A 23927-nucleotide genomic window follows, 5' to 3' on the forward strand; every position below is an offset into this window, starting at 1 on the left:
CCAATCTTGAGGGTCACCCCTGAGCAAGGAAATCACAATCCTAACCTGCTGAGCAGGGTCTCCAGCTGAACGAGACTTCAGGGACAAATAAAGCTTACAATTATTTCGGAAATTCTGGAAGCTAGCTCTACTCCCTGTGAAGAACTCCGGCAAAGGAATTCTCGGCTCAGATACCGGAGCATGTACCACAAAATCTTGTAAATTTTGTACTTTCGTGATGAGATTATTCAAACCCGCAGTTACACTCTGGAGATCCATTATTGTCAGGTGCACACAGAGCATACAGAGATTAGGAGGAGAGAGAGAAAAAAGACTGCAGCAAGGCAGACTGGAGGAAAAAAAAAAAAAAAAAAAAAAAAAATTCCAGCAGACTTCTTATAACTCTCCTTTCTCAACCTGGGTCTTTAACACTTTAGGGGCCGGTCAAACTGTCATGATCTCTGCAGGCAGAGATCATAGCAAGCCTATAGAGGGACAAGCTCTCGGAAGATGGAACTATACTGACCATGAACTAAGCCTGCCGCGCAACTAGAAATAGCCAGGTAGCATTTCCTATTTATCGCTAGATGCCCAGCTCTGGCCTAAGACCTAAATAGCTAGCAGAGGGAAATATAAGACCTGGCTCACCTCTAGAGAAATATTCCAAAGAAGACAGTAGCCCCCCACATATAATGACGGTGAGTTCAGATGAAACTACAAACGCAGCAGGAAAATAGTCTTAGCAAATTTGAGGTCCGCTTACTAGATAGCAGAAGACAGATAGTATACTTTCATGGTCAGCAGAAAAACACTAACAAAACACCATCCAGAGATTACCTTAAACTCTGGCATTAACTCATAACGCCAGAGTAGCAATCCCTGATCAACGAGAGCTTTCCAGACACAGTAACAAAACTTCAGCTGTGAACTGGAACAAATAGGCAAAACAAAACATGGACAAAAGTCCAACTTATCTAGTAGTTGTCTAGAAGCAGGAACAAGCACTGAGAGGCATCAGATAACATTGTTGACCGGCAAGAAACCACCAGAGAAATGAGCTTAAATAGCGACACCCACTACTGATGGAACCAGGTGAAACAGGAAAGAGGATGACAAGTCCAATTCCACAAGCGGCCACCGGGGGAGCCCAGAATCCAAATTCACAACAGAGCACACTCGGACTGGGTCGCGGTTAGCAGTGGGGTACCACAGGGGTCGGTATTGGGCCCTCTTCTTTTTAACATATTTATTAATGACCTTGTAGGGGGCATTCAGAGTAGAATTTCAATATTTGCAGATGACACTAAACTCTGCAGGGTAATCAATACAGAGGAGGACAATTTTATATTACAGGATGATTTATGTAAACTAGAAGCTTGGGCTGATAAATGGCAAATGAGCTTTAATGGGGATAAATGTAAGGTCATGCACTTGGGTAGAAGTAATAAGATGTATAACTATGTGCTTAATTCTAAAACTCTGGGCAAAACAGTCAATGAAAAAGACCTGGGTGTATGGGTGGATGACAAACTCATATTCAGTGGCCAGTGTCAGGCAGCTGCTACAATGGCAAATAAAATAATGGGATGCATTAAAAGAGGCATAGATGCTCATGAGGAGAACATAATTTTACCTCTATACAAGTCACTAGTGCGACCACACTTAGAATACTGTGCACAGTTCTGGTCTCTGGTGTATAAGAAAGACGTTGCTGAACTGGAGCGGGTGCAGAGAAGAGCGACCAAGGTTATTAGAGGACTGGGGGGTCTGCAATACCAAGATAGGTTATTACACTTGGGGCTATTTAGTTTGCAAAAACGAAGGCTAAGGGGTGATCTTATGTTAATGTATAAATATATGAGGGGACAGTACAAAGACCTTTCTGATGATCTTTTTAATCATAGACCGGTGACAGGGACAAGGGGGCATCCTCTACGTCTGGAGGAAAAAAGGTTTAAGCATAATAACAGACGCGGATTCTTTACTGTAAGAGCAGTGAGACTATGGAACTCTCTGCCGTATGATGTTGTAATGAGTGAGTCATTACTTAAATTTAAGAGGGGACTGGATACCTTTCTGGAAAAGTATAATGTTACAGGGTATATATATTAGATTCTTTGATAGGGCGTTGATCCAGGGAACTAGTCTGATTGCCGTATGTGGGGTCGGGAAGGAATTTTTTTCCCCATGGTGGAGCTTACTCTTTCCACATGGGTTTTTTTTGCCTTCCCCTGGATCAACATGTTAGGGCATGTTAGGCTATGGGTTGAACTAGATGGACTTAAAGTCTTCCTTCAACCTTAATAACTATGTAACTATGTAACCCAGAGTTGGGGGACTGTATGTACTGACGAGGGTCTGTTAATGAACTGTGTGGTCTCCCACTGTGACTGGACGAAATGAGGTCTGGCGTGTTTAGAGACTGCAATCTCCTGTCGTTTAATGCTGTGGGAATAGAGATATTAATACGGTGCACGGACAACCCCGGGAACTAGTCAGGGGAGGGCTGGCGGGTGTATTGTCTGTCAATGAAGTTAATGCCATATACTATCAAGTGCTGTAGAGTATGTGTTAAGCCTGTGGTATATAACATGGCCTAAAGTTGTATATGAATTGGCAATAAACCGCAAAGACTGTTTAAAGTGGAAAGTGCTCCTGTGGGTCTTAAATCTCCCAGCCAAGAGAGTATTTCCCAACCCGCTGGTGAACTCTCTCACAAAATATATATATATATATATATATATATATATATATATGCAGCGCCCCAGAGTCCTGGTCGTTGCAGTACTGTGGCTCCGCCACTATGGGGAGCTATGGTGCGTCTGATGGCATTGAAGGAGTTCATCTGATCAGGTATCACAGACACCAATACATTTCACAGCTGGGCCTCCGGGGGGAGCTAAGGGTGCTATTCATTAGGCCACTCCCCACCATAGTGGGTAAACTGGGGGTCAGGCAGGAAGTTAGATCAGAAAGCTGACTGGGTTGGAACCAGGCAACACCTTGTGGCAGAGGGTGTTGTGGGGGAAGATACAGTAGGGTCTCTGTCAGGGGTGGGATCCTGACAGAGGCTTGGCAACTTGAACGAACGTAACGGGACCGTGCCTGCTCCGGGTAGCGGCGGTGCCCAAGAAAGGATTAGAAGAGAGATAGATTGTGCTGAGTGAGAAACGAGATCACGCAAAGGAGAAATACCAGTAGGAGTCGTGCTGTAAGACCGGAGCAACATCCTACTGAGGCGCACTACCGGTGGCCGGAACGCCGAGGGAGTATCATAACATTCAGCTTCAAGCAATACTCTAAACAGCGGCAGGACAGTCAGTCTAAGGCGGGCTGTCTAACTCAAATCACCTATGCAGTCTTGGGGGGCAACTTGTGGAGAGGGGCGACTCTAGGGTCCCGGAAGAGCTCCGAGCCTACCCGTCAAACGGGTGCCGTCCCAACCAGAACATCAGGGAGGGACGAAGGATTAGAAGAACATCATTTAATCGAGTTGTGAGGGAACTTAAGAAACAGACACAACGGTTGTGGGGACTTTCCGTAAGCACAGCAGGGAAGGACCACAACACATAGCGCTAGAAGGAAGGCACCGATTTCTACCTGTGAGGAGAACTCTGGAGGTGCCATCGGACCGGCCGGACTTGCGCAGCCTGGTGAACCGTATTCTGGACTGCGGACTCAGAGATCTTCAGTAAAGAGGTAAAGAGACTGCAACCTGGTGTCCTCGTTATTTACTGCACCGCACCACCACTACCGACATCCGACACATCGTTTACTGTGCGCCCCTCGGCAGGGTCACGGACCGGGCCTAGCCGCCGTGACAACCCCAGAGCAGAGACTCACAGGCCCGGTACCGGGTATCCCCCTCGGCCCTGCGGCAGTGGGGGCGCTCCAACTTGGCGTCACGAACAGGATCTACTTAAGCCTGGAGAATCAGGTCATGTGTGCCTTGGAACTGTGATTTGTTGTGCTTGTACTGTACTTTATTGAGAGACTGTGTGCTGCGCCATTTGCTGCCAAAAACCCGCCGCCATTGCAGTGCTGAGGAGAGCGCAGGAGAAGAGGAGGGGCGTGGAGTAGGCGGAGGCAAGCTGGAGAGCGCGAACAACAATGGCCGCCCAGTCTAAATATTTCTGTGTCCTGCGGACGTGTCCGTCAACAGCCGAGGTCCGCCTCCTGATCTTGTTTGGAGGGTGGAGACCATGGAGACGGGGCCGCCCACGAAAGAGACCGCGGGAAGAAGACATTGGAGAGGAGATAAAGATGGCGACGCCGGAAGCACCGCATGGGAATGATCGGACTCAGAGAGAGGCCGGACAGCCCGATGTGGCCCAGGGTACGCCGTCGCTACGGGAGCTGACCCTTGCAGAGCCAATGATGGGCCGACCTCCCCGGCCGCCGTCGGAAGAGTGTATGGCCGAGGCCCGGCGGATTGCTGCCCGCTTGGAGGCCGATGCCCGCATGATAGCTCGGCTGGGCCAGCCCACGTAGGTCTGCTTGTCTCCAGTGTCCCCTGCTCCTTCCAACCCGGTCGCGGCTGAAAGTGCGCTGCAGACACAGGGCCTGAAGCTCACGCCCGAGGCCGAACACCTGCGGCGCTTGATGGCTGCATGGCGAGCCCGACCACAACCGGCAACCCAGGTTGATCTAACCACCGTTGAGGAGGCCCCCTTGTCCCACTGGGGTGTAGTGGTCTCCTTCAACCCCCGACATGGACGCGGGGTTATACAGGAGATTGGGGAGCCGCTACAAGTCCACGTGGACCGGGAGGAGGTGGAGCCCTGTGAAGGAAGATTCCCTCGCGATCTGGAGCCAGGTGATGCGGTAACTTATACCAGATGGAGGAGGGCTACGGGAGAGGCTGGCTGGATGGCGCGGGGCGTCCAGCGGTGCGTCACACTCCAAGCCGCTGCCAGAACAGCAGAGGATAAATCTCCTACTGAAAAAGCCGCAGAACCTGGCCCTGAAGAACAGCGGGGAACCCGGACCCACCATGTACCGTGGGGGCATGCCGGAGCCTCGGTGAAAAGAACATCCCGGCGAGGGATACTGTCATTGTTGGGGCGGGACCCGATCCTTGAACCGGCAGGACGACCGTTGGTCTGGTGAGGCCCGGGAGGAAACCACCTTCCCCGAAGCACGAGTAAGCATGACTGCTTTAGATATGTAAATAGTTGCTGTTTTCCTGTTGTTCTGCTAAACCCGTTCAGGGTTAACTCTAAAGGGGATCCTTCTGTTGATCTGGGATCCCTATTGTTTTGTTTTTGTTTGTTTTTCCAAAGTTCTGCACAAGTTGCTAGTTGAAAAGAACTGCTGAAATCATGAACAGTGCATGATCCGAACTTTTTGTACATAGTTTGCACCTTATTAAAGGCGCTCCCTACTGGTTTTACTTCAAAAAGGACTCTTTGTGAAGATACCACACTGGAACCTTGGATGAGTATGGACTGGTAGCTTGGGAAGACACGCTACCTCATAAGGACTTGGTCCTCTCTTAAAGGGGATGTTCATTTGTTGCGCTTAAGCCGTGATATTGCTTTAAGACGGGTAGCAATAATGTTTTGACGAAAGAAAGTGATGATAATGTTTACATGAATAAGTTATATGTATTTGACTAGTTAAATTGTGAAGAAATATTGATGATGTTCTCTGAGAAGAAAAAGGGAAAGATAGAAGAAGGATGCAGTGGGCCCGTAGGGATAGACGTGGTGTCCAGCATGCATGTTAGTGAAGAAGATAATGAGAAGGTTTGATGTTATATAAAGAAAATGGTTGATAACGTTGATAGATAATTAGGATAGAAGGTAAACCCTGAGTCCTCATAGGAGTCATGAAGAGATGGCTCAGTGCTCTTAAACTGAAAGTAATGTTATGTTCTATACTGTGTATAGTAGTTGAAAAGGCAGTAGGCCCTGGCTGAACGGGGCGGTCCTGTAACTGAAAGGAGAGGCAGAAGGTCTGGTGCCGATAGGACAGGCGGTCCTGCAGATCTAAAGTAGGAGAATGAAAAAGTTAAATTGCCTTATAATATGATTATAAGAAGGTCTTTAGTGGATTTAGAGTGTATGTCCTTAAAGGCAATGTGAAATTATTGTTCAACAATTTTGCACTTAGTAGAATACCCGGTTGGGTAAGAAGAGTTATTTATAGCATGTTGCTATGATATTTAACCATGTTTGTAACGTTCAAGTGTCCTTACCTCCCATAAAGGGAAGCCTGTTCAAGTATACTTATTGTTATTACACTCAACAAAACTGTATGTCTTTTTGCTAACTTGTATTGTTGTTTTCTTCCCAGTCCCGGAGTACTGTGTTTAACCAGGGGGGAGTGCAGCGCCCCAGAGTCCTGGTCGTTGCAGTACTGTGGCTCCGCCACTATGGGGAGCTATGGTGCGTCTGATGGCACTGAAGGAGTTCATCTGATCAGGTATCACAGACACCAATACATTTCACAGCTGGGCCTCCGGGGGGAGCTAAGGGTGCTATTCATTAGGCCACTCCCCACCATAGTGGGTAAACTGGGGGTCAGGCAGGAAGTTAGATCAGAAAGCTGACTGGGTTGGAACCAGGCAACACCTTGTGGCAGAGGGTGTTGTGGGGGAAGATACAGTAGGGCCTCTGTCAGGGGTGGGATCCTGACAGAGGCTTGGCAACTTGAACGAACGTAACGGGACCGTGCCTGCTCCGGGTAGCGGCGGTGCCCAAGAAAGGATTAGAAGAGAGATAGATTGTGCTGAGTGAGAAACGAGATCACGCAAAGGAGAAATACCAGTAGGAGTCGTGCTGTAAGACCGGAGCAACATCCTACTGAGGCGCACTACCGGTGGCCGGAACGCCGAGGGAGTATCATAACATTCAGCTTCAAGCAATACTCTAAACAGCGGCAGGACAGTCAGTCTAAGGCGGGCTGTCTAACTCAAATCACCTATGCAGTCTTGGGGGGCAACTTGTGAAGAGGGGCGACTCTAGGGTCCCGGAAGAGCTCCGAGCCTACCCGTCAAACGGGTGCCGTCCCAACCAGAACATCAGGGAGGGATGGAGGATTAGAAGAACATCATTTAATCGAGTTGTGAGGGAACTTAAGAAACAGACACAACGGTTGTGGGGACTTTCCGTAAGCACAGCAGGGAAGGACCACAACACATAGCGCTAGAAGGAAGGCACCGATTTCCACCTGTGAGGAGAACTCTGGAGGTGCCATCGGACCGGCCGGACTTGCGCAGCCTGGTGAACCGTATTTTGGACTGCGGACTCAGAGATCTTCAGTAAAGAGGTAAAGAGACTGCAACCTGGTGTCCTCGTTATTTACTGCACCGCACCACCACTACCGACATCCGACACATCGTTTACTGTGCTCATGTTAAATAACATTGCAATCGAATAGCAATTACACTGCATTCGGATGTAAATCGGATGCTAGGTGGGAAAAAATCAGATTGTACTCCCATAAAAAACGCATGACACTTGCATTACACTCATCTGACTCTCCTGCATCAAAATTGGACCAATTTTAAAATTGCTAGTGTGTCTCCAGCCTTAGGCCGCGAGAGTCTTGAAACTTGCAGGAGTCTCTCGCATCAATACCCGGCACTGCCACCGGCACTCGGGCCCGGAGGGTACGGCTGCATCTATTTCTATGCAGCTGCACTCTCCAGTCCCGAGTGCCGGGTGTTGATACGAGAGACTTGAGCGAGTTTTTTGCATCACACTCGCAAGTGTGACCCCCGCCTTACTCTGAATCAGGTCTTCATGCAGCTTGCTAGCACATATAGATACCAGCAAGACCTCCCTCACCAGGAAAATTGGAGAGGTCAATATTGATGTGAACCTTATTCGTAAAGACATTAATTTAAAGTCAGGATCGGTGAATTGGGCAACAAGGTCTCTTGTACAGAAGATTCTTTATATCCTTTACCTGCCAGACTGACTGGCACCTCAAGGAAAATAGAGACCTATCAACAAAATTAGGCAACCTCTAAAATCGGCTAAGGCGCAACAATGTTCCTTATCTGCTTACCTGAAAAATCAGAGGGCTAACATCCTGAATCTTTTGTTCAACAGTGGCTAAAGTCTACTCTTGGCAAATCCATATTATCTGGTACCTTGATGGTAGAGCAGGTGCATCAGGTCCCAGGTAAACCAACTCCGCCTGGGACCCCTTCTTGCCCGTACTTCATTTTCTTAGGGTACCGTCTCACAGTGGCACTTTGGTCGCTACGACGGCACGATCCATGACGCTCCAGCGTCACTCCATTATCGCTCCAGCGTCGTAGACTGCGCTGGAGCGATAATTTCATGACGTATTTGCGATGTAGAAGCTGTTGGTTACTGTGCGCACATCGTATACAACCTGTGTCACACGATGCAATCATGCCGCCACAGCGGGACACTAGACGACGAAAGAAAGTTTCAAACGCTCTGCTACGACGTACGATTCTCAGCGGGGTTCCGGATCGCAGTAGCGTGTCAGACACTACGATATCGTAACGATATCGCTAGAACGTCACGAATCGTGCCGTCGTAGCGATGAAAATGGCACTGTGTGACGGTACCCTTACTTAACTGCAAAGATTGGGAATCTGCACTGAAAGCTACTAGAGTGAAGGGTCCGATGCCCTATAACAAGTTGAATTTCCATTTTTAATGATTTCTCGGTGGTGGTACAAAAGCAGTGAGGAATCCAATACTGTGTGAGAACAAGAGGAAAATTCAGCTCACCCCTTTGATGCTTTCATAGTCCTTGAAAGAGATCCGAGCACGGAAAGGCGTCTCTGCTACACGCTGAATGCCATTGCAGGTAAGAAGAGAAATCCCGCTCCGGAAATAAAATAAAAAATTCTTTAATTCAAAATGTTAAAAAACAGAAAAAAAAGGGGAAATCGATGTTCGAAACGCGTTCAGTTACTTAAGGCATTTTTCCTCTGATAATTACCGGGTTTATGTCCAGCAGCCGATTTCCCCCTTTTTTTTTTTAAATTTTGAATTTAAGAATTTTTGATTTTATTTCCTTAGCTGGATTTCTCTTATTTCCTGCAAAGGAATCCAATACTACATGATATGTCAAGCTTGTCTGTGGATTATGGCAAATCTATTTTCTTCAAGTTTCCCTCAGAAGTTCAAATTGGAGACATCATCACAAGCTCTGAAGTGACCTTTTACTCTTAATCACCTGAAGCTCCTCCTCATCTGGCACTTCTGTCTCCTTTGAAGCTGATTGAACTTTGATTTGCCTTTTTGACCTCTCTCTCTCTAGGTCCCATATCCTTTAGGCCATGTGCACACGTTCAGTATTTTTCGCGTTTTTTTCGCTATAAAAACGTGATAAAAACGCGAAAAAAACGCTTACATATGCCTCCCATTATTTTCAGTGTATTCCGCATTTTTTGTGCAAATGTAGCCTTTTTTTCCGCGAAAAAATCGCATCGCGGAAAAAAAAGCAACATGTTCATTAAAATGCGGAATTGCAGGGGATTCCGCACACCTAGGAGTCCATTGATCTGCTTACTTCCCGCACGGGGCTGTGCCCACCATGCGGGAAGTAAGCAGATTATGTGCGGTTGGTACCCAGGGTGGAGGAGAGGAGACTCTCCTCCACGGACTGGGCACCATATAATTGGTCAAAAAAAAAGAATTAAAATAAAAAATAGTCTTATACTCACCTTCGATGTCTTCCCGCCTCTCCACTGCACGCTGTCGCTTCGGTTCCTGTAGCTGGTGTGCGGTGAAGGACCTGCCGATGACGTTGCTGTCTTGTGATTGGTCGAGACCGGTCATGTGACCGCTCACGTGACCACGACGTCATGGAAGGTCCTGCGCGCACACACCATCTATACGGAACGGACGCCGGTGAGGAGATCAGCTGTCTGCGGGTGAGTATAAGCATTTTTTTTATTTTTTTAATTATTTTTAAACATTTTATCTTTTACTATAGATGCTGCAAAAGCAGCATCTATAGTAAAAAGTTGGTCACACTTGTCAAACGCTATGTTTGACAAGTGTGACCAACCTGTCAGTCAGTTTTCCAAGCGATGCTACAGATCGCTTGGAAAACTTTAGCATTCTGCAAGCTAATTACGCTTGCAGAATGCTAAAAAAACCGCGAAAAAAACGAAAAAAAAAATGCAAAAAAAAATGCGGATTTCTTGCAGAAAATTTCCGGTTTTCTTCAGGAAATTTCTGCAAGAAATCCGGACGTGTGCACATACCCTTAGAACCTAGGTATTCTTCATGCTGTTAATACGGAGCATTCTTGCCTTCCAGCAGACTTGCAAATGCTTCTGTTAATGTCACCTGGTTGCGTAATGTTGTTTATAATCAGTTCTGTTTTCTTTACTGCAATTTCACACTGTATGTTTGACATACTGTATTTAGCTGTGTTCCCCTGCCAAGTGGCTGTGCATATTGTTATCCCATTTTTATTTTCCTGCCATGTATTTCATGATTTATCTTTGATTCTATCAAATGTTTATTTTGGAATGTAAGAGGTCTCTGTACTCTCCACAAGAGGTCAATAGTGTTCTCTCAAGTAGATTGATCCAGCCTACACATTGTCAGTAGTGTTGAGCGATACCGTCCGATACTTGAAAGTATCGGTATCGGAAAGTATCGGCCGATACCGTCACAGTATCGGAATCCAATCCGATACCGATACCCGATACCAATACAAGTCAATGGGACTCATGTATCGGACGGTATTCCTGATGGTTCCCAGGGTCTGAAGGAGAGGAAACTCTCCTTCAGGCCCTGGGAACCATATAAATGTGTAAAAGAAAGAATTAAAATAAAAAATATCGCTATACTCACCTGTCCGACGCAGCCGGGACTTCAGCGAGGGAACCGGCAGCGTTGTTTGTTTAAAAATCGCGCTATTACTTGGTTACGTGAATTCCCGGCTTGTGATTGGTCAGGTCGGCCATGTTGCCGGGACGCGGACCAATCACAGCAAGCCGTGACGAAATTACGTCACGGCTTGCTGTGATTGGTCCGCGTCCCGGCAATATGGCCGCCCTGACCAATCACAAGCCGGGACGTCACGGGAGGCTGGACACGCGCTCATTTTAAAATGGGCGCGTGTCCAGCCTCCCGTGACGTCACGGCTTGTGATTGGTTGCGCCGCGATCAACCAATCACAAGCCGGGAGGCTGGACGCGCTCATTTTGAAATGGGCGCGTGTCCAGCCTCCCGGCTTGTGATTGGTTGACCGCGACGCAACCAATCACAAGCCGTGACGTCACGGGAGGCTGGACACGCGCCCTTTTTAAAATGAGCGCGTTTCCAGCCTCCCGTGACGTCACGGCTTGTGATTGGTTAATGGCGGCCATGTTGCCGGGACGCGGACCAATCACAGCAAGCCGTGACGTATTTTCGTCACGGCTTGCTGTGATTGGTCCGCGGCCCGGCAACATGGCCGCCCTGACCAATCACAAGCCGGGACTTCGCGTAACCATGTAAAAGCGGGAATTTTAAACAAACAACGCTGCCGGTTCCTGCGCTGAGGTCCCGGCTGCGTCGGACAGGTGAGTATAGCGATATTTTTTATTTTAATTCTCTATTTTACACATTTTAACATTAATGTTGTTCCGATACCCGATACCCGATACCACAAGAGTATCGGAATCCCGGTATCGGAATTCCGATACAGCAAGTATCGGCCGATACCCGATACTTGCAGCATCGGAATGCTCAACACTAATTGTCAGGTAATCTGAATAAGACCTGGACTCAATGGGTTGGTCATTCATATCATATCGCTTGATCCAGAGGCATCTTGCCATTGATTCTTAAATCTCCTTCATAGTACCCTGTACAAATTCTGCTAGATATAGAGGGGTGATTTATATTTATCCATGCAGAGATTATTACTAACCTCAGGCGGTGTAGGAGGGGGGCCTGTTGATGCCAGCGCCTATTTCAGCTGGATGTGCTTTCGAGGACGCAGGTTTATCTAAAGTGTAATGCAGCACAGAGATCCATAAGCTCCCTGCACTACAGTGATGCACACTGCCAGTTAATCTGAGGCTGGCATCTGACAGCATACTCTTTACAGCTATGGAAGAGGACGCCACACATTGTGGGAGCAGATGAATGTAAGAAGATTTATTTATTTTAAAAAAAATGTGATTGAAAAGAGCTGTGGAACTGGGGAAATTATTACAGGAAGGAGCTCAGGATGAGGGATGTTATACCAGGAAGGGGCGCAGTATACGGGACTTTATTACTGGAAGGGGCCAAGGATTGGGGACATTATTACAGAAACAGGCCAAAGATTGGGTACATTATTACTGGAAGGGGACCAGAATGTGGAACATGATTACTGGAAGGGGCCCAGGATGAGATTACATTATTACTGCAAGGTGGTCTGGATGGGGAGACACTATTACTGAAAGAGTATCAGGATGGAGGACATTATACCAGTAAGGGGACTAGTTTGGGAGACATTATTACAGGAAAGTGCAATGATTTGGGACATTATTACAGAAAGAGACAAGAATCAGGAACATTATCATATGGCAGATGAACACCTATGTCTTTATAGGATCTGGAATGCTACAAGGGCCCATGCACCAGAACAACATGTAGATGGGGACGTGGTGTAACAGGTCAAATTAACCTCTGTCCATATTAAACCTGAGTATAGTTTGGCCCAGGCCACGGTGTACACCGTGGGATAAACTGTCCTAGGCCAAGCTATACCCGGGAGTGTAAAATAGCCTAGCCTAAACTATACCGCTCCAGGCTACAATATACCCCTCTATTTTATGAGCCCTTGTAAAAGAGAGAGATTTTAGATGTGTTTTTTTAATAACTCACGTAGTGGGAAGGTATTTGTGGTGTTAACCCTTTCACAACATGTACCGTATATATAGTTGGATTCTGGTGTATGGAGCGGGCTCACACAGCAAGCTTGACCAATACCCAGCAGGCAATGGTTGAGTATTACAGCCAGGACCTGCTGCTAACAATTACTGGTGGGTCAGAGCATTTTACATTCACTGATGAACGCACGTGTTCTTACTTCTGCCCTTTGGCACTCCATGACTTGATCGCGGTTCAATATTGTGTTGTCATGACAGTCGGGGCTCAGCTGATGACCCCCCCTGACTATCATTATGGAACTCCCTTGAAGCCCTGCTGGTGGCAGAGCTTCAAAGGAGACTGTGATTTCTGCTATATGCAGCAATGCTGAGGCATCACTGCATATAGCACAAGCGATCGGAAGATCCATTTTCAAGCCCCCCCCCCCCCCAACAAAAATCAGTAAAGTAAAAAAAAAAATTAAATAAAAAAAAGTTCAAATTACACAATTTCCCCCAAGTGAAAATGAGGATAATCCATTTAAAAAAAAATAAAAAAAATACACATATTTGGTATTGCCGCTTTCAGAAAAGTCTGATCTATCAAAATATAAAAACAATTAGCCCGAATCAGTAATCTCCCTAAAAGGAAAAAATTCAAGTACGCCAAAGTTAAGTTTTTTGATCGCCACAATTCCACAATAAATGCTTTAACAAGCGATGAACCACATCTATCCCAAAATGGTACTAAAAACAGTCTCACATTCCGCAAAAATAAGTTATCAATCCACTCCATCGGACGAAAAATAAAACTGTTACTGGTCGTGGAAAATGGCGGCACAGCTTCAAAATTTTTGTTTTTTGCAAAATTCAGATTTTTTTACACCACTAAAATAATAAAAAACTGGATATGTTTGGTATCATCATAATCTTATTGATGAGGAAATTCCCATCGCAGGGTCATTTTTACCACAAAATTTACACCCTAAAAACAATTCCCAGAAAACAATGTCGGAATTGGAATTTTTTTCCTGTTTTCGAGTACACTATGTGATAAAATGAATGGTGTCATTCAATTCAACAACATATGTTGCAGAGACATAAAGAAACAAAGGGCCAGCAGCCCTGATAAGCGTCCAAATTCCCAAAACTCACATGTTCATAAATATAGCAACAAAGTGAGAAAAGTTAAATTTAGCTTGTAATCTCTAAGTATAAAATCACATAGGGTGTAGTATTATAAAAAGAAAACACCTCCGTTACACTTAGGTACTATAAATGAACAGACAACCGCAGTGGTGGACAAGTCATTAAAAAGGGGATTCACACCTTCGTTTCACATAGGTATTGTAAAATGAATAGACAGCCACAGTGGTGGATAAGTCACTAATAGAGAAGATAGACCTGAGGATTGAAACTTCGCCACTCTGACTCAAAATGACAGTGGTCACAAACAGAGCATTTAGCATATGGAGACAAATATCATTATAACAGTGTCAAATGGAAGAAAAAGGAAATCTCTTACCCAATATGTGTCATCCCTAGAGTGAAGTAGAAGATACCTCATGCAGTATATCCAAAGACACCATCCTCATCAGGTCTGCAAATGGGTAAAAGCACAAACATTGACCCTGTTATACCCTGTGGATCAATACAATAGCCTTAAAAGACCCCTAGCTACCGCCTGTCATGCCCCAACAGGGTCATGACAGCACACACAAGGGGATGGTAAAGGGGTGAGGAAAGTCCTAACAATAGGGAACGCGGCATGGGACACCTCCTGAGCTCCAACCTGAGCCTGTATCTGCACCCTAAGCGGATCCTTCCCCTCGTTGCCGTCACGTACCTCATCCCTAACTGTCAATTCACAATACCCTTTAGATTGTACAAACACAGGAGATAGTGGCAAGCACGAGACAGACAAGGTAAATACACAAAACTTAGCTCCAGACTCCGCTGCCAAGCTCCACACCTCAGAGGATACGGAAACAGGATCACAAAATCCACGAAAGCAGATTCAGCACTGACACCAGAGAGCTGCAACTGCAAGGCTGGTCTACATAGAAAACTTTATCACCAACAAACATCAGCTGACCAGCAAACACAGCAGCTGCCAGCAAAGAAACTGACATTAACCCTTGCTGGACCAAAAGGAAAAACCATGATTAAATTAAAGCAGAACCAGATCTTTCATGACTTCCACAAAATAAGTCGTGACAGTACCCCTCGTTCAATGAGGGGCCTCTGGACCCTTAACCCCAGACTACACTGGAAATAACGTACAGTTAGGACGCCTCAACCAACTTGGATTCATCTCTGCCATCACCTTATCCTCAGGTTTATGGCAAACGCAGGCCGATGGTGATGGAAATAATGTAGGCTCTGGAGGTGCAACAAATCTCCAGAGCGACGACCTATGGAATTCGTAATATACCTGGATTTCAAGGGGAAAATCCAACTGGAAGGTCCTAGGGCTGAGAATGGCCAACACCCCGATATGGCCCCATCACCCTACAGCTCTAGGTCCCAGATGTGTACTTCCACTTGATGTTTTTAGTGGACACCCACACAAACTCATTCACACACAGGTCCGGACTTGAACATTTATTTCCATGCGTGCGTTTGCCAACAGACGATAATCTCCCTGAGGAACTGAATACAGAGGCGTCCCCCCGTGTCACCAAACTCATATCATTACTATATTTAGAGGGAATCACCCCCCACCCCTGATCCCTCTTCCTAAGAGGACCCCAAGACTCAGGGTTTACTTGTCATGAGACTTGAATCTTGCTCCTATTCCCTGGTAGCACCTAAGCTGCCTCCACCGGAGAAGGGATAGGTTCAAGAAGGACAGCAGAGACCGTAGCTTCCAGACAACAGTATTTACAAGACTGGTCCCAACTAACTACTTCTGTGGACTGCCAATCTATGACCGAATTGTGTCTCTTCAGCCAAGGAAAGCCTAAGACTATGGAAGTTGGCATACCCTCCAAGACGTAGCACAACAGGGACTCTTTATGAAGAGTTCCTATACGCAGGATAATATTTTCTACGACTTGGGTAAGACTCTTCTGGCTGATAGGGACAGAGTCAATCGCATGAATGGAAATGGGTCTCACCAGCATCCTACCAATCAAACCATGAGTTTTAACAAAGCGAGAATCCACCACATTGACCCCAACTCCACTGTCTGCAAGATCCGGTATCGGCACAGTCTCCACACCAACCACCACTTCAGCAGAAATGGAAAACTGAGTCATGAAGGTGGACGAAATGTACACACCCTGGTCACCTCCCTCCATATGACCAGGGGAACGTGGCTTTGGTGATGATTCTGAAGTACCAACTTTGGCATGAGATGGGCAGATATTAATCTAATGATCTGAAAGACCACAGTAGAAACATGACCCCCATCCCACGGTGAACCGCAGGTAACTCAGTTTGAGATGAGACTCCTCCCACCTGCATAGGTTTGTTCTTCTGCACCAGTGTGTCCTCCTCCCTAGAAAGAACTACAGGGGGTAGATTCGATGTATGTCTTTCCCTGAGGCATCTATCCACCTGGCTTGCAAGGGCCATGGTGGCCTCCAATGACCCAGGAGTAGCCTACTGCACCAGAGTATCCTGAAGCCTAACTGACAGACCCTGACAAAAATGGCTCCTAAGAGCAGGATCATTCCACTGAGTGTCAGTGGCCCATCTCCAAAACTCTGAGCAGTACTCCTCAGCCGGCCGACCCCCCTGCTTGATCTTACGGAGTCGAGACTCAGCCAGGGAGACGCCATCAGCATCCCCATACAGCAGCACCAATGCCTCAAAAAACTCATCCACCGACCGCAAAGATGGTGAATCGGTTGGCAGGGAGAAGGCCCAGGATTGGGAATTACCCTTGAGAAGGGAGACTATATTCCCCATACGCTATTCCTCACTCCCTGAAGAACAAGGGCAATGCCTGAAATAGAACTTACAGGCTTCCTTAAAGACCAAAAATGTATCTCTCCCTCCAGAGAACCTGTCATGGAGAGATATCTTAGTTTCTGGTTGAGCCAAGACTTGAGCCGAGGCCATGAACCCAGACACCTGCTGAAGCTGCAGTACCACCTGAGACCGCAGCTCCGATAACTCATCTGTGAGGGTCTGGATGAGGTGAGCAAGAGCCTCCGCTTGCCCCATAGGTTCACCAGAAGAATAGTACCGTTGGTGATAATGTTACAACTCAACAGGGGTTGGTCTAGCGGACAGCACAGCACACATACAACGGGATAGTAAAGGGGTGAGGAAGGCCCTAACAATAGGAAATGAGGGATGGGACACCTCCTGAACTCCAACCTAAGCCTGTCCCTGCACTCCCCTAACACCCTAAGCTGGTCCTTTTCCCCACCGCCATCATATACCTCGTCCCGGTCACCTCACAATACCCTGGCTAGTACACTAGCTGGCAAAGGTGCTAGCCTCACCACTGAAGATAGTGCAAACACAGGGGATAGTTACAAGCAGGAGACAGACAAAGTAAATACATAAAACTTCGCTCCAGACTCCGCTGCCAAGCTCCACACCACAGAGGATACAGAAACAGGGCCCCAAAATCCACATAAGAAGCAGTTTCAGTGCTGACACCAGAGAGCTGCAACTGCAAGGCTGGTCTACATCGAAAACTCTGTCACCAACAGTCAGCTGATGCATCAAGTGACTATTTAAAGGATGGGGGGAGCGGTCACAACCCTCATCAGCTGACCAGCAAGCACAGCAGCTGCTAGCAGGAAACTGACATTAACCCTTGCTGGCCCAAAAGGAAAATTCACGTTTAAATTAAAGCAGAACCAGAGCTGTCACGACTTCTACAAAATGAGTCATCACACTGCCATTACAAGGGCAGTCCACAGTTTTCCTTAAGCTGGATTTGCGCTATATTGCCCTGCGTGCCTCCAACGTGTTTCTCCATGTTGATCTTCAGGGGAAGACATGTGCACACATTTGATGAAATAAAGGCTAAGTGCCCTCTGCCCACTCTGCTAGTTGTCAGAATAGTGTTGCCAGACTAACCACCAACCAACTAGTAGTAAATTGTAGGAATATTAAAACATAACCTTTATTAGGTCAATTAAAGTAAGCATTCTGGTCAAAGACCCAAACCAACACTATTGACAACAAAAATCGACACTACCTACTGTAGATAATGTAACAAAAAACCCCACCAAAGTTAATGTTCAGTGGGCGCAATAAAACCATGTATATGCCCCATTTATGCTGCATCCCAACACAATGTGTGCAGTTTGTATATCCTCAGTGTCCACGCATAAATAAACAGGGATGAGGTTCATGTGAAAATGCAAAGTCAAAAAGGAAAGATTTCACTGGAAACCGAGGGTCCAAAAATTCTCCCGACATTTTCCTCTTAAGAGATTTATTAGGGGAGTGTGGAATGCTGTCTGGTCCTTGGCAGCATATATCTGCACAAAGTAAACCACTTTATAGTTGGCCCCAATATCTCTGCTCCCTAAGGTAAAAAATATAGCTCCCATGTTGAAGCATTCTAAGTATCCTAGTGCCAAAAAACTTATGGACGGAATGTCCAGGTGCCTGAAATATGGGAGAATGCATGAAAGTGATGAAAAAGGGCAGACACATAGTGCTCCCAAAGCGGATAATGTCACTTCTAGGCATCGATTTAGCTGTGGAACATACCCGTTGGATGCAAACAGGAACTGACTAAAAGGGACAGACCTGCAGTGCTCACAGAGATATAGAGTAACAAAGACTCTTGTCAAGCCCACAGATTATCTTAAAAACACAAGTTAGTAGTCCCTAAACTTTAGCTTCACATAGAGGACGAGTAAGGACATGTGATTCAAATGTGGCCTATGGGAAGGAAAGAGAGAAATTTCATTAACCATTTCAGGACTGGATTAGCATAAATAGAGAATGGAAATATCCAATAGTAGACCGAGGCTTTCCTAAGATATTCACATGCAATAATAAAAATATTGATAACCAGGAAACATCAGTGGGAGACTATGAGACGGAGATGATAGACAATAATCATTTAGTTCGTTTTTGCCCACAAGGGGTAACAAAAATCATGGTGACAGAGTATAAACTGAAGATGTCCCTATATCTCCCTATTCGTAGAGGTCTACCTGACTGAGGGGGTTGGATACTAGTAGACCTCCACTGACAATAAGAAGATATCTTAAAAACTGTGAGGAAGAGATCCAGAAAATAAACTGGAAAATCTAGTCACTTTTTTTTTTAATTATAAAAAGCTATTTCTTGAAGTGTGCATTAAATTGTGCAAGTCTTGGTTGATTTATCATAAGGATCAACTTGACTATAGGTATTTTAATAAATTTGACTATGGTGATCTTGAGCAAGCTGTTTTATTAGAAGTTTACTGGTGTACACATACAAGATTAATGCAGCATTCATACATCTGTGCATCATGATCCGAGAATAAACTGTGATGCTACGACTGGCTGTGGGTCTCATGACATGAACTTGACAGCCTCCTAGTTGTACTGTATATAGGCTGTTAAGTTAACATCTAGAGACCTGGGTATGGTGCATGCATCACGATCCATTCTCCTTGAAACATGGAGAATGTAGCATTATAATGCCACAATAAGCAAAAACCCTTGATTGTTGACCTTATTGGGCTTGATGAGTCAAAACTCACTTACAGAAAAATGGTATTGGTACACACTTAGTAACTACTAATCATTGATTAGATTCCAGGCTCTGAACTGCAATATCAAAATGACACTTGCACCTGAACTGTTTGTTTTAGACAAAGGAATTGACCAATTATCAGTATCTTTGATCAATAAGAATGTCATTTATACACATATTACAAAGCTGATTATTTTTCTAAAATACAGATAGGTGCAGAAATATTTGGACAGTGACACAAGTGCTGGCATTTTAGATGTTTACCCAAACATATTTAATATTTAAGTCAGAGCTATGTAATCAATATTAAAGTGCAGACTCTCAGCTTTAATGATGTCATTCTCATCCCAATTGGAATAAGGGTTTAGGAATTACAGCTGTTTAATATTCAAGATACAGTTATATAATAAATATGGATTTAACCCCTTCATGACCCAGCCTATTTTGGCCTTAATGACCTTGCCGTTTTTTGAAATTCTGACCAGTGTCCCTTTATGAGGTAATAACTCAGGAACGCTTCAACGGATCCTAGCGATTCTGAGATTGTTTTTTCGTGACATATTGGGCTTCATGTTAGTGGTAAATTTAGGTCGATAATTTCTGAGTTTATTTGTGAAAAAAACGGAAATTTGGCAAAAAATTTGAAAATTTCGCAATTTTCACATTTTGAATTTTTATTCTGTTAAACCAGAGAGTTATGTGACACAAAATAGTTAATAAATAACGTTTCCCACATGTCTACTTTACATCAGCACAATTTTGGAAACAATTTTTTTTTTTGCTAGGAAGTTATAAGGGTTAAAATTTGACCAGTGATTTCTCATTTTTACAACAAAATTTACAAAACCATTTTTTTTAGGGACCACCTCACATTTGAAGTCATTTTGAGGGTTCTATATGGCTGAAAATACCCAAAAGTGACACCATTCTAAAAACTGCACCCCTCAAGGTGCTCAAAACCACATTCAAGAAGTTTATTAACCCTTCAGGTGTTTCACAGCAGCAGAAGCAACATGGAAGTAAAAAATGAACATTTAACTTTTTAGTCACAAAAATGATCTTTTAGCAACAATTTTTTTATTTTCCCAGCAGTAAAAGGAGAAACTGGACCACGGACATTGTTGTCCAATTTGTCCTGAGTACGCTGATACCTCATATGTGGGGGTAAACCACTGTTTGGGCGCACGGCAGGGCTCGGAAGGGAAGGAGCGCCATTTGACTTCTTGAATGAAAAATTGGCTCCAATCTTTAGCGGACACCATGTCACGTTTGGAGAGCCCCCGTGTGCCTAAACATTGGAGCTCCCCCACACGTGACCCCATTTTGGAAACTAGACCCCCCAAGGAACTTATCTAGAAGCATAGTGAGCACTTTAAACCCCCAGGTGCTTCACAAATTGATCCGTAAAAATGAAAAAGTACTTTTTTTTCACAAAAAAATTATTTTAGCCTCAATTTTTTCATTTTCACATGGGCAACAGGATAAAATGGATCCTAAATTTTGTTGGGCAATTTCTCCTGAGTACACCAATACCTCACATGTGGGGGTAAACCACTGTTTGGGCACATGGTAAGGCTCGGAAGGGAAGGAGCGCCATTTGACTTTTTGAATGAAAAATTATCTCCATCGTTAGCGGACACCATGTCGCGTTTGGAAAGCCCCTGTGTGCCTAAACATTGGAGCTCCTCCACAAGTGACCCCATTTTGGAAACTAGACCCCCCAAGGAACTCATCTAGAGGCATAGTGAGCACTTTAAACCCCCAGGTGCTTCACAAATTGATCCGCAAAAATGAAAAAGTACTTTTTTTTCACACAAAATTTCTTTTAGCCTCAATTCTTTCATTTTCACATGGGCAACAGGATAAAATGGATCCTAAAATTTGTTGGGCAATTTCTCCTGAGTATGCCGATACCTCATATGTGGGGGTAAACCACTGTTTGGGTGCACGGCAAGGCTCGGAAGGGGAGGCGTGCTGTTATGACCCCAATGGCGAGGGTCTCAGAGGAACGTGGAAGTCTGCAGAATACAAAAATCCAGCTCATAGGGCAGTGGTAACTGGGTTGACCATATATCTACTCCTAACGCAAACACTAGAAGTAGCCGGGGATCATTCCTACGTTGATTCTAGATGACACGCGCCAGCCGGAGAATCTAGCTACCCCTAGTAGAGGAAAACAAAGACCTTTCTTGCCTCCAGAGAAGGGGACCCCAAAGCTGGATAGAAGCCCCCCACAAATAATGACGGTGAGGTAAGAGGAAATGACAAACACAGAAATGAACCAGGTTTAGCACAGAGAGGCCCGCTTACTGATAGCAGAATAAAGAAAGGTAACTTATATGGTCAACAAAAACCCTATCAAAATCCACACTGGAAATTCAAGAACCCCCGAACCGTCTAACGGTCCGGGGGGAGAACACCAGCCCCCTAGAGCTTCCAGCAAAGGTCAGGATATAGATTAGGAACAAGCTGGACAAAAATACAAAACCAAAACAAATAGCAAAAAGCAAAAGGCAGACTTAGCTGATATAACTGGAACCAGGATCAGTAGACAAGAGCACAGCAGACTAGCTCTGATAACTACGTTGCCAGGCATTGAACTGAAGGTCCAGGGAGCTTATATAGCAACACCCCTAACTAACGACCCAGGTGCGGATAAAAGGAATGACAGAAAAACCAGAGTCAAAAAACTAGTAACCACTAGAGGGAGCAAAAAGCAAATTCACAACAGTACCCCCCCCCTTAGTGAGGGGTCACCGAACCCTCACCACGACCACCAGGGCGATCAGGATGAGCGGCATGAAAGGCACGAACTAAATCGGCCGCATGAACATCAGAGGCGACCACCCAGGAATTATCCTCCTGACCATAGCCCTTCCACTTGACCAGGTACTGAAGCCTCCGCCTGGAGAGGCGAGAATCCAAGATCTTCTCCACCACGTACTCCAACTCGCCCTCAACCAACACCGGAGCAGGAGGCTCAGCAGAAGGAACTACAGGCACAATGTACCGCCGCAACAAGGACCTATGAATTGTGAATAGCAAACGACACAGGAAGATCCAGACGAAAAGATACAGGATTAAGGATTTCCAATATCTTGTAAGGCCCAATAAAACGAGGTTTAAATTTGAGAGAGGAGACCTTCATAGGAACAAAGCGGGAAGAAAGCCATACCAAATCCCCAACGCGTAGTCAGGGACCCACACCGCGGCGGCGGTTGGCAAAGCGCTGAGCCTTCTCCTGTGACAACTTCAAGTTGTCCACCACATGATTCCAGATCTGCTGCAACCTATCCACCACAGAATCCACCCCAGGACAGTCAGAAGGCTCCACATGACCCGAAGAAAAGCGAGGATGGAAACCAGAGTTGCAGAAAAAAGGCGAAACCAAGGTGGCGGAACTAGCCCGATTATTAAGGGCAAACTCAGCCAACGGCAAGAATGTCACCCAATCGTCCTGATCAGCAGAGACAAAACACCTCAAATAAGCCTCCAAAGTCTGATTGGTTCGCTCCGTCTGTCCATTAGTCTGAGGATGGAAAGCAGACGAAAACGACAAATCAATGCCCATCCTACTACAAAAGGATCGCCAGAACCTGGAAACGAACTGGGATCCTCTGTCTGACACAATATTCTCAGGGATACCGTGCAAACGAACCACGTTCTGGAAAAACACAGGAACCAGATCGGAAGAGGAAGGCAGCTTAGGCAAAGGAACCAAATGGACCATCTTGGAGAAGCGATCACATATCACCCAGATAACGGACATGCCCTGAGATAGCGGAAGATCAGAAATGAAATCCATGGAGATATGTGTCCAAGGTCTCTTCGGGACAGGCAAGGGCAAGAGCAAACCGCTGGCACGAGAACAGCAAGGCTTAGCTCGAGCACAAGTCCCACAGGACTGCACAAATGACCGCACATCCCTTGACAAGGAAGGCCACCAAAAGGACCTGGCCACCAGATCTCTGGTGCCAAAAATTCCCGGGTGACCTGCCAACACCGAGGAATGAACCTCGGAAATGACTCTGCTGGTCCACTTATCCGGGACAAACAGTCTGTCAGGTGGACAAGACTCAGGCCTATCAGCCTGAAATCTCTGCAACACACGTCGCAGATCCGGAGAAATGGCTGACAAGATAACTCCATCTTTAAGAATACCAACAGGATCCGCGACTCCAGGAGCATCAGGCACAAAGCTCCTAGAAAGAGCATCGGCCTTCACATTCTTTGAACCTGGTAAATACGAGACAACAAAATCAAAGCGGGAGAAAAACAATGACCAGCGGGCCTGTCTCGGATTAAGGCGTTTAGCAGACTCGAGATACATCAGATTTTTGTGATCAGTCAAGACCACCACACGATGCTTAGCACCCTCGAGCCAATGACGCCACTCCTCAAATGCCCATTTCATGGCCAACAACTCCCGATTGCCCACATCATAATTTCGCTCGGCAGGCGAAAACTTCCTAGAGAAAAAGGCACAAGG

This window comes from Ranitomeya variabilis, chromosome 6 (assembly GCF_051348905.1).
Source record: "Ranitomeya variabilis isolate aRanVar5 chromosome 6, aRanVar5.hap1, whole genome shotgun sequence".
Lineage (NCBI taxonomy): Eukaryota > Metazoa > Chordata > Amphibia > Anura > Dendrobatidae > Ranitomeya > Ranitomeya variabilis.